Source organism: Corvus brachyrhynchos, unplaced genomic scaffold (assembly GCF_000691975.1).
Source record: "Corvus brachyrhynchos isolate BGI_N302 unplaced genomic scaffold, ASM69197v1 scaffold547, whole genome shotgun sequence".
Lineage (NCBI taxonomy): Eukaryota > Metazoa > Chordata > Aves > Passeriformes > Corvidae > Corvus > Corvus brachyrhynchos.
This window is the reverse complement of record NW_008239104.1, coordinates 1,057,936-1,073,436: the sequence shown is the minus strand read 5'-3', so window position 1 is coordinate 1,073,436 and position 15,501 is coordinate 1,057,936. Positions and strand designations below refer to the sequence as shown.

Below are 15,501 nucleotides of genomic sequence, written 5' to 3'. Positions count from 1 at the left end.
GGCTGGATAATCAGTGAACTTTGTCTGATGCTGCCATTACCTAAGACAATTGTATGCTTTGGCAGATCCTTTGAAATTACTCTGTAACCAGTACCAGTGACGTAGCTTACAGATTAATACAACAATTAAGGCTCCTTATCTTCTTCACCCGCCAGTGTGATAGGACAGCATGCACTTCCAACAAGTTTGAGGCTCCATACACACCCCTGTGGAGATTTACAGTGAGCATTTATTGTTAGCTGTAAGCGGTCCCAAAGCAGGGGCAGTAAGTGAGGGGAGAAGAATCTACAAGAGCTGAGGCAACCAGTCTTACACGTGTCCAAACAAATAACCTAAATTCAGTGTCCCGGACAATTTTTTAGAACTCCTAAAATCAAAGGGTGAGGCTTCTTAGAATGTGTTTGTGAGCAGGAGAGTAACCTCAGTGCCATCCAGTGGCCACTGGATGTTAGAAAAGAGGAAAACTGCAGAAAGTCCATCCGTTAGCTCCAATTTCCCAGCTCCCTAATGGCGCATTGAAAAGGCAGTCTGCCTGTGACAGAGCTAAACAGAGCTGCCAGTTCCTAACGCCAACATATTTATAATTTTCACAGCTGCTATGGACTTGCTAATAGCGTTTGGGACCTGACTTAACGGGTGAGAATAGTCAATTGTGGCTTCTCGGGGCTACCAAAGAGGCTGGCCAAACATGAGTAGTTTGCTTGAATCTAGATAATCAAGCATGAATTCAGATTTCTGGCAAGTCTTAGCCAAATATTCACCTTGAATGCTCAGGGCTCTTTCCATCTGGTGAGTAACTGAACTGCAGTCGTCACAGAGCTTCCCCAGCCATTATGGCTATTTCCTGAATAAAACTGAGAGGAAAGTAAGAGAAATCATTTATCCAGTTGTAAATTAAGAATTTTGTAAAATGCAATTTGTTAAAGTAACCAGACAAAAAAATTGTTCAGTAATAGTGCTTGCCTTTCAACTGCAAGATTAAAGATGTGGTCACCTAGAGACTGCTTGTTCTCGGGAGAATCACAGCATGGCAAGCCACTTCATCTGCTCCACAATGCAAGGGAGCAATGCAAGCAATTTCCCTGTCCCCTTACCTTAGGATGGGCTGCTCAGAGAGGTTACTCAAAACCATACTGTGATCCAAGATCTCAACAGCAGGTTTCATGCATCATTCCACACTAGGACGTCCATCTCAGCACTTCAAGCAGCTATGACAGAAACAGAAGAGAGATTATAACGTCTTGCATCATGTATGTCTGAAAAGACTGTATTAAAGCTGCAAGTACACTATGTTGTAGCATATTCAGATATTACATACCTATATATGGCTTCTTGACTCTTCTGATCTAGGAAACTGCATTAGTAATGCTTATTTTTTAAGAATATGCTTTAGTTGAAATTTAAATTATGGCATTTCAAGTTATATGTACATATATAGTAGCTCTTCTGGTTGCAAATCAACCATCTCATGATCTTAGGAAATGCAAAAATATGACACTACTTGCTAAAGAAACCATAGCAAAGCAAGATTAAGCATAATTCTGGCCACGGTTCACTCTACTTTGGCCCAGCAGGTTATGTTAATATATGTATTAGACAACAATCAAAGAGGAAGGAAGGACAAAATCTTTGCCTCCAACTTTGTGCCACAGCACTTGCTTAACCAAATGAGTAAACTGGGCAATGCTGACTGTGGGTAACTTAAACTTCCAACCTCCGTAATCCTGTAACTGATAGTCAAATGAGCTGATCGAACAGCCCTGTTTATCTGCAGACTGGTTTGGATTCCACTGGTGTCCAACAACTGAGGAAAAGCATTTTGTTGTTTAGTTTCAGACAATTCTGCAACCCGAGCTGATCACATACCCCAGTAACACCACTTGACATCAGACTTAGTGAAGAGTGAAAAATAAGTTTTCCGGATGTGAGTAGGTTTGAGAAGTCTTCCACAACTAAAAATACACAGTAGTAGCCAAGAAAGAGGCAAAAAGGCTCTTTTCTTCTTTTTTTTTTTTTTAATTAGAAACATCAACATCAGGTTTGTTTTTTATCTCCAAGGGCACAGAAACAGAGTAATGCCCCCCTGCACTTGTGGTAGACACAAAAACTATTGCACTCCCATCAGTTATTGGCTGCTCGGTAATAGTCATGTATATGATCAAAGGCATCTCCAGCAAGGAAGAAATGCATGTTGCTATTAACATTGCTAATGACAATGAAAAGGCTTTTCCCTCTCATTTGTTGCTTAATGACTCTACTCCCACGACACTCCTTACCCATCCTTCTCTTGTAGTAAAATAATTCAAAAGCCCCATTTTATGTAATCTCACAAGATCATCCAAATAGCAGTCTTCATGCAAAATGCAGACATTCCTCTGGGGCATTCTCCTTCCAGGCTAAAGACTGCTGCATACTTCCCTCATGTTCCTATTTTATCTTTGGTGAGATAAATGCTAATGCTCAGAAGTTGCCTCAAACCTGTGGAGGTAAAGTTAAATGAATTTTAGGCTGAGGCATGGAAATTCTTGCAGGTTCCCTCCTGCCTGCCAGTACTTCAGTGTTTCAAGTTTTCGTGCTGCTCTGCCAGGCAGTGCTAAGACGAAGTTACTCTGCACTCTGCTCACTTTTTTCTTCCGCCTACATCTTTGTAGCCTCTTGAGGCCCTTGTGCGTAAAACCTACTTGGCCTGTATCTCAGGCTTGTGTCTCAGATGCCTTTTTTTAAAAGCAAGTATTTCTATCTCTGTCCAGTCTCAAAAGACCAAATCCTGCAATATTTGTTAGGGGACTCTTCCAAACTCTTTATGCCTTTGGGCAATGGTTTTTCCCATGAAGTCATGCAAGTGGTGTAGTATGTTTGTTATGCTTATGACAAACCACCACAGTTCAATGAGCAGTTGTTCTCTTTTGTACTCTGTTTTCATAGAGAGTTTTTAAGTCTAGAGACAGCTTAAGGATGAATGCTGAACAGCTTTCTCACAAGCAGCAGAGCTGCCAGCAAAGGAGAGAAACTGGAAGAACCAGGTAAAAGCAAGGACTGATTTTAGATTGCTTTGCTATCAGCTTTTTCTGGTTGTGCTCTGGCAGCTTGTTTTCTCAAGTGCCTTTGACATGTTCAGTATGAGGATGAACATATCCTAGACAAGGCTTCTGCTGCCAATATTCTCTAGTATTGCTCTAAATATAACCCTTTTCCCCTTGCCAAGCCCTTTCCCATCACAGTTTGTGGGAAAGTATGTTCTGCATCAAGCAATGCTGCACCTTCATTTTCCTTTCCATTCCCCCCCCAGAAAACTACCACCTGAAGAAATAAGTCTTAAAACAACATAGTCTTGCTAGAAATTTGTGCTAGACCTTGAAGAGGTTTATTTAAATTTAATTTGGGTTAATAGTGGTTTAGCACTTTAAAAAAATTAAAGGGAGTTTGAGAGATGGAAGATAATGGGCATCCATACTGTAGATATCTGGTGTGTTTTTTGACATTGTGCTGGATGGTGTTCTCCATCAAAGCTAGATTTAACCTGTCATGTTAGCCACCAAATGGATAAAGACGTAGTTGATACCCCTAAAAATGTAATTGTAAGGAGCAACTTGTCTTCCACTGGAACAAGGACAATTCCCTGTGCTGTTAGGTATGTTCCAAAGGACATGAAAGAGCAAAACTACCAGTAGAAAGAAATCAAACAGCGCATGGCTTTTGCATCTAATAGACAGAGGTAAAAGGAGGTCCCATAGTGAAGCTAAGCAAAATCTAACATTAAATTATGTACATTGAAGTGTTAAACTAAACTTTATGACAAATCTTAAGCGCTGCCATTCAGGCAGGCTGAAACACACCAGCTCAGGAAGAAAGAATGGGGAATACATATAGCCTGCCTTTCTGGGAAGGCAGATTGGTTGATCACAAAGATCTAAACCTTCAGAGAACAGATGGGGAAGGATGGGAGACTGAAGGAAAGTTGTTCTTCTGTCACAAGGACATGTATTGCACTGAACCTTGCCGCTACAAATACTGTGGCCTCCACCATGCACCTTAACAGTAAGTCATGCTATGAATCTGTATTTGTCAGAAAAGAATATTCCATGTGTTCTGAGGAGTTCATCAAAAGCACATGGGAGATGACTGGGTTGTGATGAAGGCTTTCCCCCGTCTCTGGAAGATGTCACTAAAAGTCTTGCATTTACCTCTTTAGACGCATCATGATCACTCCATGTATTTGGAAAAGTGTTGGGAATCATCCCTTCCTCTTTTGATAAACAGATATTTACAACAAAGGGTTAAGTCTGAATTTCTGAGATTGAGACATCATCAATCAAACTCATCGAACTCATCTTGCTTCCTCTTGGTCTTTGGAAAGGAAAAAAAGACAAAAAATTGCACAAAATATGTGTTTGGCCTGTGGGCATGGGGGGATTTGGCTGTGGCTTTCAAAACTTCAGGTAAGTTTTAGTGTCCATTTGACATACATATAATCGAATGACATTCTCATGACGAGGCAGTTTAGAAAACAATGCATGCATTCTTTGGGAGAAGTGTGAGCTTGTTTCAATGTGAATTGCCTCCTGCCCAAAGTAAAAGAGACCCACAGATTTCTGAACCCTGCCCACTGCAACATCTGTTTCTTTTGATTCTGGAGAGGGGGAGAGCATAATCTGACCAGCTTCTTTGTAGTTCTGAGACCAGAAATAGTGAATATAAAAGCAGAATTCTTTTTTTCTTTTTTTCATTGGTTATATTTAGGTTCTCCAGCTTCTCTCAAAAGATTTTACTTTCAAAGTGGATGAATAGTTTTCCCTGCTGTGCTCTTAAACACAAGGACTTCCAGAGCTGGAAAGACAGTCAGTACTTCCACCACAACAGATGAGCATTTTGGATCTTCCTGTGTGGCATCCCTGGCTGAGTCTGAGTCAAAGGACTGGGGAGAGCTGGGAAACTGAAAGAGGGCAAAGTAAAAGATGTGTCTAGTTTCCCAACTGGCTACTTGCTCTTCTTGCTCTGTTCCAGGCCAAGGTTCTTGTCCCTCCAGCAATGAAGCCATACAGTGCACCAACTCTCAGATCAGGCCCTGGGCTGGAGTGCTTTCAGAGGACTGGCAGTGTCTGTAGTTCTCCTTCCCTTAATAGCCAGTTCCCTTAGAGCTAACTGTCATTTCAACCAGAAAAAAAAAACATTTCAGAGGGAAACAGGTCTTAAAACTACCAGGTGGCTATTCCTAACTCTTGCTTTCCTATGGAGTCTGGCAAGTCTATCCATCCTAGGGATTTCTCAGGTTAGAGTTCTTCCTCTGTTTCATCCACTTCCAGATAAAGTTGACTCTTGCTATTTGGTGAAGAGCCTTTGAAGCCAGCTCAGACTTTTGATTTGTCTTTATGTAAGATAAGTTAACTTTTGCTCACACTAATTCAATCCGTTAACTCATAGTGTCAAAAAAATTACATATCAAATCTGTGAGTAAAGGAATGGACATAGGAACTTCAGTTTTGCCTGGTGCATGATGAAAACCTCCCCAGAATTAATGCTTTTTAATGTAAAATAATCTGGTATGATATTTATCAGCACAGTTTCAGTGTCCAGTAAAGAGTTTGTTGGAATCCCTGCTCTGCATATTCAACCTTTTTTCCAGCTCACCAGAGGCCATGACTGGGGGAAAGGGAGCCATAACAGCAGGCAATCATCAACAGTCATGTAAGAAAGGAATTTGGGTTTGTTTCCTTTCCTGTACCTTGCCAGTCAGTTTTGGAATATGAGCGTCATTTAGTCTCTAAGTAAACCAAGAAACCAAGTGGTGTTTATCTGCTGCATTAGTTTATTGTGCTACCTGGCTCCCAGGGAAATGGGTGAATGGCAGAAGGGAAATGAAGCACTTTCTGTATCACATACCTTCAGTAACGTCATAACTCATATGTGGAAGACCTGTTGCTCTGAGTTATAAAAGGATCATGCTACTTTCAGAGTGACTCATGGTCCAATCTGTTCCTTTCTGCAGAGAAACAGCTTACAGAGCTCTGGCTCATCACAGTATAAAGCAGTTTCCTCCTACTGATATAGAATGCTCTTAATTTTAAGGCTCTTCCTCCTTTCTATGCAATTAAACAGTCAATGCTTCTCTTCCCATCACTCCACTTGGGCTCTGAAGGTCACACCGAGTCCTTTACCTTCCGGCAAAGGACTAAACAGGGTCAAAATGTGACATAAACATGACAAATTTCCAGTAGGACTTGCAAGGCAAGGCAGTTTGGTTGTCCATCTCTGGAACAAACTGCTGATCAGAGTCCTAAATCCTCCAGTGTGGTGTTGAATTGCATGTGACATGTGGGGGTGTAGTTTTAACAGTGACAGCTCTGCTTATCAGCTCTTGCAGACTTGGAGCATGCTCCTCCTGCTGCACTTACACTGAAGCTTATGCTCATGCAACGTGATACAGAAAATTAGAAATCAAGCACCTGTTGACCTACATGTCACTGGTTCTCTGTGTGGGGTGTACTCTCCATCCTGCATCCTGCCACCTTCTACTGCCAAATCCACAGGGACATGTGGCAAGAAATGACACCTTTGGCTGTAATGAGAAAAATCCCTCAAATACAGGATTGGACCCATCAGCCTCTGTTTGCCTGTGCTTCAGTGGGACCACCTAATGTGGCTCTGACCCTCCTGTCAACGCTAGTTAATGAAAGAGATATTAGTGCTTTGCAGAAATCCTTTCTGACTGAAAACCTGAGATAAGAAACCCAAATTAAGAGGTTTTGCACTAAAGGAATATTAACAGAATCGGCATCAGGGGAAACATCAGAGAAATTTAAGCTGCCTGTGTTTTGGATTGTTGGTGTTGGTAGTTATGGTACAGACCAGCCAGATCACTGGTATATCCATGCACAACGAACAGCCTTGTTTGCCACTAGGCAGAATACAGCTTTGCTCTTTCACCCAAGGAATCCAATCTGGGCTCAAGGCTTGGGTAAGAGCTGCCTTGAAATGCAACAGTCAACTTGACACCAGACAAAAGGTTTCTCACTAAAAAACGCACATGTACTTTTCTCCAACACTGCATGCCATTATCTGTGTTGGGAGCTATGGGTTGTTGTAGGCATTCTGCTCTCTAAGGAGCTACTTTTGCACCCCAGCAGACCATTTGGACAGCTAACTTCCCAGCCATGGATGGATGGAGCTTGGAGACTTGGTCACAGACACAAGCCAGTAGTTCTTATGTGTGCTTTCTTTGCAGGCATGGCTTCTTTCTCTGGTAGCAGGGGATCAAGGAGTTGTGCCTTCAAACTTTTAGCCACTGACAGCACCTACATGGTATCCTGTCTGAAAGAGGTGTTAGATACAGAAGGGACAGGTGAACAGCAGGGAATTTTCTTTGTGAGAGACCAAAGACAGTGGGACAGCTGTGGGCAGAGGGAAGTTGCGCCTCACTGTGGCAGCTGGAACACATGGCCTGGATCTTAGTCAAGGAAAGAAGGATAATTTCTAGCTACCAGCCTCCATCTAACCACACTTCTCTGTGACTGGTGCAAACCACCTCCAGTGCGGCAGATACTGACCTGCCATGGAGTTTGGTCTGACCAGCTCATGCATACAGAAATGTTGTGTTCAAAAGGCCTCTTCTGAGGAGTGATGTTCACAAGCTGAATGGAAGGCAAAAGAATGAGCAGAAGCCTTTTGAACAGCTTAATGAATAGGTTTACCTATTGATACCTGAATGATATTCTTCCCTTTTAGATTTTTTTTTTCTTTTGGTGATACGGAAAAACAAAGGCTTGAGCACATCCTAGCTCTACCCTATGATTCCAGCTAAGTTTTTCCCTTAAAGGAAGTTCTTGCCAGTGCTTTACAAGCCTAGAAGTGGAAATGCATTGAGAAGTGGAAGGAAATATTACACAGAGGGCAATTCACTCATGTCAAAACCTAACAAAGAAGTCCGTGTTATGGGACCTACATACCATTTGGGCAGATTCTCTTTCTTGTGCACACTTTTTCCTTGGCAAATACTAGTGATATTTAGAATCGCAGAATATCTTACTATGTTAATTTACCTCTTTGGACTATTTTCTCATTGACTGCTGTTTAAAAACACACGCTAATTTTGCAGCAAACTCAGTCTGGGATGCTTTCCTCTGTGATTGTTTGTCACATCTCCTGCTAGACAGCCAGAGGACATGGATGTTCTGTGTCAGAGGGGTCAGTGCTCAGACGCCTGAGCAGCACTGCAGTCGCAGAGACATCCTATTTTCTTAGCAGACAATATGGGATCTGCAGAAAACTTTTCTGGTTTTTCGTCACCAGATGGTGCTCCAGCGCTGGGCTAGTGCTGCCTTGGTCACTTGCTGAAGCACCAGATTCTCCTGAAGCTTTGGGCCGCCTGTTCTCCTGCAAGATCAATTTCATTATTCTGGTTTGCAATTCTGATTGCCACTATCTTGGGCCTTTCTTCAGCAAGGGTGAGTGAGCCCTCCACCTGCTTCTCAGTAGCAGTTTTCTCATTGAGTTGGTTAGCTCATAGGATTTGTCCAAAACAGTATGTCTGTGACCTCTTGTATTGCTCCCACAACAGGCACTGTAATTGGATCTGGCCATACTTCAGGCTTCTTCTGCTCATCAGATCTCTTTTTGGAGCATAGCACACTCCTATCATGATTAGTTGCTTCTTCATTAAAGATACCAAAGCTTGTCCGTTGTCTGAAATTTTGCTTGAGCACCAGCTAGACTGAAGACCAATCAGGTAGACAACATGTTTGACATACTTGGAGTGATTTCCTTCAGGATGCTTTTGTTTCCATATGGGCAGGGGTCGCAGTGAAGTGCAGCAATGCTGGGGCCAGGAAGCCTAGAGCATGTCTACAGAGTGGTGTGTGCCAAATAAGTCAACTCCTGAGACAAAAGAGATGTCAAGCTATAGCCTGTAAAGCCAGAACATCTACTGCTGCCACCAGACTGCTTCTGAGTGCCCAAAAGAAATCTTCATAGGTTACCAGGCAGTGCCCATAGACACACTGGATCACTGAGAGCACAATGAATGGAGCCAGATGTGTTTTGACCAGACTGCAGCTGAAGTTTCTCACCTCACACTTGAGAGCAATAGAAGCTCACTCCACCCAGTCTGGGAACAATAAAGTCATTTCCACACAGCAGACCTGTTCAGTACAAGGGAAATACGCCCCACACATTCTCATAGCAATGGGAGCCGCATGGTCCCAAAGAGATTTGGGAAACCTGCCTTTTAAGCTCAGATATTTTGGTAAATGACATCCTTCAATCTTCATGGACTTGGCTTTGTCCAGGGGAAGGTGAGCAAGCAACTCTTGTGGTTGCCTGGTGCTGGGCCAGTGTAACCATGACAGTATCCTTGGATTGCATTAGAATAAGCAGAGCTCTGAAATCCACCCTCCCAAACTAAGTGTTGAACACCTCAGACACTTGCTTTGACACTGAGTGAGGAACTCCACCTCAGAACTAAAAAATATTTCCAATAGAAGTATGTGGTGAACAACAGGAAACTCATCAGGAAACATTTTTGGTAAAAATATGCTAGTTTTGAAATTTGGCATTCTAGACAAGACCTGCTTACGCATCATACTGCCTCAAATCTAGGAGGTCAGGTAACAAAAGGCACTTCTTTTTACCACTAAAGACCTGGATTATATCCCTCAAAGTGCACATCACAGAGAATTTATTACAAGTAACCTACTTTGGGATTTGTACTGCAGGTCAGAAAAAATATGCAGCCTGTGCTAGCCTTTTCCTGGTGTTTGTCTCTGGCCTTGTTTTTCAGCAAGTGTGTTGATTACTCCAAGATGGTAACCTTGGAGTAGCAAGACGTGTCTCTGGACCCCAGGACAGCCTACGAGAGAGCAGTTTCTTCTCCTCATGCTAAGGAGGAATACTGCACAGGGGCCCTCTGTTTTATGACATGATTAAACATCATGGTATGAATGCAATTTCTTGCTCTAGGTAATGTGTTTGTATGACACTGGTAGCAGTGTCAAGACATTTATCTGTCTGCAGGCAGCCTGAAAAAATAGCTGATTTCGCTGACAACTACTCTGTTCCTTTTAGAGGTGTGCTAATTCTGATGTCCATCTTTATGACTGCCTATGAACTCAAGTAAATGAAGCTATACTGAGGGAATTAAATAAGATCCTATTTGACCATGGAAAATCAAATTAAAAATCAGAGCGTTGAGCAAAATTTAGAAAAGTACTTTCCTTATTTCACTTTGCTTTCTAATTTGATGTGTGAAACGTAAGATATCCCTTGGCAGTGGATATTGTCCACTATATCACACTAAACCAACATTTGTATCAAAAGATACAATATACATGCAGCATTTTTACTTCTGTGCATCTGATTCAAAGCCTGTCTGTGGAAAGAGTATCATAAATAGAGCCTAAAAACTGACTTAAGATTATGAAACAAATAAAGAAGAACATTTCTTTACCTTCTCACTTTTTCTTACAAATCCAGATTCTTGGAGCTGGCACAGCTAAAAAAAAAGCAACTATAATAAAAAGAGCAACTCACATTTGATAAAGGAATAATTGCAACTGCTGTTTCATAAGAAAATCATGGAATCATAGAGTGTTTTGTTTTATTTGGAAGGGACCATCTAGTTCCAACCTCCCTGCCAGCTCCCACTAGAACAAGTTGTTCAGAGCTCTATTCAGCCTGGCCTGGAACACTGCCAGAGATGGGGCATCCACAGCTTCTCTGAGCAACCTCTTCCAGTGCCTCAACAACCTCAGAGCAAAGAATTTCTTCCTAAGCTGTAATCTAAACCTACTCTATTTCAGTGTAGACCCATTCCCCCTTGCTCTGTCACTACATACTCTTGTAAAAACTCCCTCTCCATCTCTTTTGTAGGCCCCCTTCATGTGCTGGTGGACAACAATAAGGTCACCCTGGAACCTTCCCTTCTCTGAATAATTCAAATTCTCTCAGCCTTTACTCATAGGACAGGTGCTGCAACCCTTTGATCATCTCTGTGACTCTCCTCTGCACCCACTCCTGCAGGTCCCTGTCCTTCCTGTGCAGGGACCCCAGAGCTGGATGCAGTGTTCCAGGTGGGGTCTCACCAGGGCAGAGCAGAGCAGAGGGGCAGAATCCCCTCCCTCCCCTGCTGCCCACGCTGCTTTGGATGCAGCCCAGGACACGTTTGGCTCTCTGGGCTGTGAGTGCCCATGGCTGGGTCATGTCCAGCCTCTCACCCACCAGCACCCCCAGGACCTTCTCACAGGGCTGCTCTCCATCTGTTCATCCCCAGCCTGTGCTGATACCGGGGGTTGCCATAGGCCAGGTGCAGCACCTTGCACTTGGTCTTGTTAAAAATCATGAGACTCAAATGAACAGGCAAATTTCTCAGGCCTGTCCAGGTCCCTTTGGATGGCACCCTGTCCTCAGGTGTGCCACGAAATACAGTTTTTGTGATACCTTTCTTGTCAGAACAAAAGGTTCTTCTTATTTTATTTCCCTGGAATAGAAATGGCATCTACTATATTTTTGTTCGCTTTTTTCTGAATTAAGGAAAACCCAAGGAAGATGGAAACTAAACATAATGAGATGAAACAAGGTTCAGCATTTGGTTTTCATCATAAACTCTCTGGAATGAAAGTTTTGTTAGAAAAGCAAAATATTTTTGGAAATAGAATTATGGGGGACGACCCTTGTATAATCAGTAAAGAGATTTAGATTTCATAATAGATTTGCTAAGTTTTTAACTTTGTTTTATTATCAGTGAGACAATAAAAAACAGTAAACAATTAGTAAATAATAATAAATATTAATAATTAATAATAAAAATTAATAGTAAATAATAGTAAATAATAAATAGCAAGCAAAACTTTCCAATGGCATCCATTTTTCAGAAAGACATGAGCAAACTAAGTAGAGATGCTGGCACTTGTTAGCATTGCCAAAGATATCCAAAGGAGATGGCCAGACACTCCTCCTAAAGAGCTCATTATGTGCTCCTGATCAAACCTTGAGCCCATGCAGCTGCATTCTAGCATGGAAGAGACATACTTGGACTTAAAGCTACACAAGGAGGAGCACTGGAGGTTTTCCAGTTCGTATTTCAGTAACCTTCCTAAAAAAGTTTATTCTCTAACAGCTGCTAAATTATTTTATTTCTGAACTCCCAAATCAGCCATGCTACAGCTACACACATGTCCACAGCTGCCTCAGTCTTGCAGAGATTAATACCTCAGCCTGCCTGCCTGGAATTCAAGAAGGAGAGTTTCCTTCACCCAAGGCCCTCACAAACACACACCTCCTTTGCAGCATGCCAAACACCTGGGGACAGACAGAGCCCTGCCGTGAATGGCACAGCACTGCAGTTGCATGGCTTTCTTATGCATCGTACACAAAAGATCCTACATTTCCCACACAGTCACAGGTCGGTTGTGTGTGATAGGGCCAAAACCTGGTATAGGACTGTGCTAGGGCAAGAGTCATTTCCTAGGCATTTCTGCTCCCAGCACAGAAGGACAGAATACAGATGTTGTAGGGAGACAGAGTCCTTTTGCAGCTTTTCCAATAGTAAACCAGTATCTGTCTTGCACACATACCAGAAAGGCTAGCATTTAGATAACACTTCTGCATTGTATGCAATAGCCTACTATTGAAATATACAGCATCCTAGAACAGCTTACCTCCCCAGTCATTCAAAACAACTTAAGATGAAACATGCTGTTATATAGCTGAAAGAACAACCAGGAGCATACCAGAGAGACTGAGGCAGACTGCTGTTTTCATGACAACACATTATTACAGAACACTATAACCAGAGCTTGAAAGTAGGCATGAAAAAAGCACAGAAGCAAAACTACTTTCCTGTGGTATGCTTCTTCCATCATGTTTCTAAGCTGGAAGCTAAATGCCTAACAGAACTTAGGTCAGAATGCTCCTGAAGACTAGTGGAAGATGAAAGGGTATATGCGGCGAGGTCAGTAGACTGAGACAAAACCATCAGGTTTTGTTTCAAGTATTCTAAATCTGACTTTGGCTTTTCTTGTTTTGTTTTGTGGGGTTTTTTTCCCTGCTTCCACAGTCTTTGTTTACAGGCAAGGAAATGCAGGGCCTGCCCTCCCTCTCTGTCTCCCTTCCTGCTTTATTTTTTGAGTTGGTGGCTCAGGGCAATTTGTCCTCATGGTTCTGCAGACCTCTCTGCTCAAAGCTCAAGGATCTCATGTAGTCCAAGGAGACAAACTTCTACAGGATAAAAAGTATCTAAAAGACCACCTTACACCAGTTTTGTGGTCTGTGTTAAAACCTGTGTATTTATACTTTAAAAATGCCTTTGTGGTGGAGTAAATAATGGGATTCCTGCTCCTACAGTCAAAGTAGTGCACATGGCTCAGGTCATAGCTCCCATGAATTTAACTTGAAGCAATGATAGATTGTGTCTCAGAGTGGTACAGGATGTGCCGAGGACTGAGTCTGGAATGCTGAGCATCTTCCAGGTGCTTCTTGCAGCAGAGACTTGTTACATCTTTGGACACCAGGCAGTGGGGGTATTGGCCCTTTTTAGTTCCCTGGCCTGTCACAGACTTCTGTGGGGAAAACTTTGACTTGGATCATTTAGGCTGTAGTGCTGCTAAAATGCATACCACTGCATGAACACTTGTATTTTTCATCAGTATAAGGCCAACTGCATTGGCTTCTTGTACATACTTACACTAAAACTGACACTCTGCGAAGTAGCCACAGTTACGTTTCTGCTAGCACAGCTCTCTCAGTCCATGCCCATCCCCATGAGAGCAGCAGTCTACAGAAGCCCACTGACACCAGATAAATGACAGAGCTCAAAAAAGTTGCCTGTGCCATCCACACTGCTTAAATTCTAACAAACACAGAATGACCCAGATCTTGTGCTCCTGATGGCTGTCAAATCCCAGCTTCCTCACAGGAGAAAAGTAAATGTGCTATGCAAATGAGACATTGGTTGTGGGCTTTTCAAATATGGCCCAAGTTTTTCTCCAATGGCTGCTTCAAACATCACTAAATCTCTGGGAACCCTCTGCAGCATAGATACCAGAGGATACATTCAAACTTTTTATTAAGAACAACCTGCAGACATCCCTCCATGCCCCTTCCTATCCCTTGGGAGTACAGTAGGGCAATGAGAGTTGTTAGCTGTTCAGGTGCCGTGAAAGTCAGTCAATAGAGTGCCACAAACAGGAGGTCTCATTGAAAGGAGGGCACCAATTATTAAAGAAAAGATATATTATCATTTCTTTATTCTGTCTTTGGGGCTGGGTGTGCTCCATAATACCAATGAGTGGGTGAGAGCAAAGGCTCTTCTTGGGCGATCCTTTCCTAAATGCTTCTACAAATGATGCTTTTTTAAATCTCCCTGAAAAAGGGCAGAATGGGAAAGGCGAGGTAAAGCCAAACAAAATTTTTATCACAGATTATGGTCAACAGGAAAAAGCAAGCAATGTCAGCCACAAATAGAAAAGGCATCTGCCACTCTACAAACAGCCAAGTTTACCTTTGACAGAGGAAATTCATTGAACTCATGACATCCAGATGGTCCTAGCAGATGATCTTTGCTGGAAGGCACTAAAAAAAAAAAAAAATACAGAAGTCCCTGGTATATTGTTCTAGAAGAAATCTCCTTTCTGACCCACTGGAAGCAGCTGGCTTAACCTTTTATATTTAGGCAAAGAGTACAGCAGGAGGATTAATTCCTGTCGATTCACATCAATCTTCATGGCACCAGCTCTGATATTTTTGGGGTTTTTTGTTGATTTTATAAAAGAAATAATATTGTTTCTGGGTTTCAGGCCCTCACTGCCCTCCAAGATGCCACATGCAGTATTGACATAAAGTTTGAAAAGAGTCTATAGCTCTAATTAATAAGTCAAAATTATAGTGTGGTCCCAGGGGCAGTGAACTAAGTGTGCAGTGCTGGTCTTGCACAATGGGGAGGATGAGATGACTCCTGAAACCCTAGGCTGTGACTCGGACCAGGAGTGCTGGCCTGTCTGGGGGATTTCTGCAGGAGCATCTCCTCTCTGTGTTATGCCACATAATAGGAGCACAAGTGCTTTTACAAAGCAGGCCAGCACCAGCAGGGGTTAGATGAGTCACTGCCTTACCTTAGGTACTGCATGTTTCCTTGGGTGATGAGTCTTTGAGGGGGGCAGTGTGGCTCTTCAGACAAGGACACAGAACCTAAAAGGCAAGAGGGAGAGAACCAGTATGGATACGATTAATAGAGTCAAGGAGCAGTGCTGAAGTGGAACACAGAATATCCAGTAGAAGACAGTAAGGAGCAAATTAGTGCACTGACTTGTGCAAAGTGGTACTGTCTGTGTCTTTAGAGCTGCTGTAATAGGCTGTCTGGCTTTATACCACACTTGCAGGAGCACTAACTGCATGATACATTCATTTTTACACCCACTCTTTAATACTTTTTAAGCTCTGTGTACCTTGCTACCACGACATTCCTTCTGAAAAGCTTTATCCTTTGCTGTTCTCCTCTTCTGCCGAATTTGATCC

General features: G+C 42.5%; 1 long non-coding RNA gene across 1 annotated transcript in view; it reads right to left on the bottom strand.

Moving 5' to 3' along the window:
* Nucleotides 1-1,090: 1,090 nt before the first annotated feature.
* Nucleotides 1,091-15,501, bottom strand: part of LOC108447953 — a 33,490-nt gene continuing 19,079 nt past the window's right edge. Inside the window, exons 5-7 of the long non-coding RNA XR_001863682.1 lie at nt 15,099-15,174; nt 14,489-14,559; nt 1,091-1,208 (exon numbers count right to left, since the gene is read on the bottom strand). This is a non-coding gene — a long non-coding RNA (uncharacterized LOC108447953). The remainder of the gene's footprint in view (nt 1,209-14,488; nt 14,560-15,098; nt 15,175-15,501) is intronic.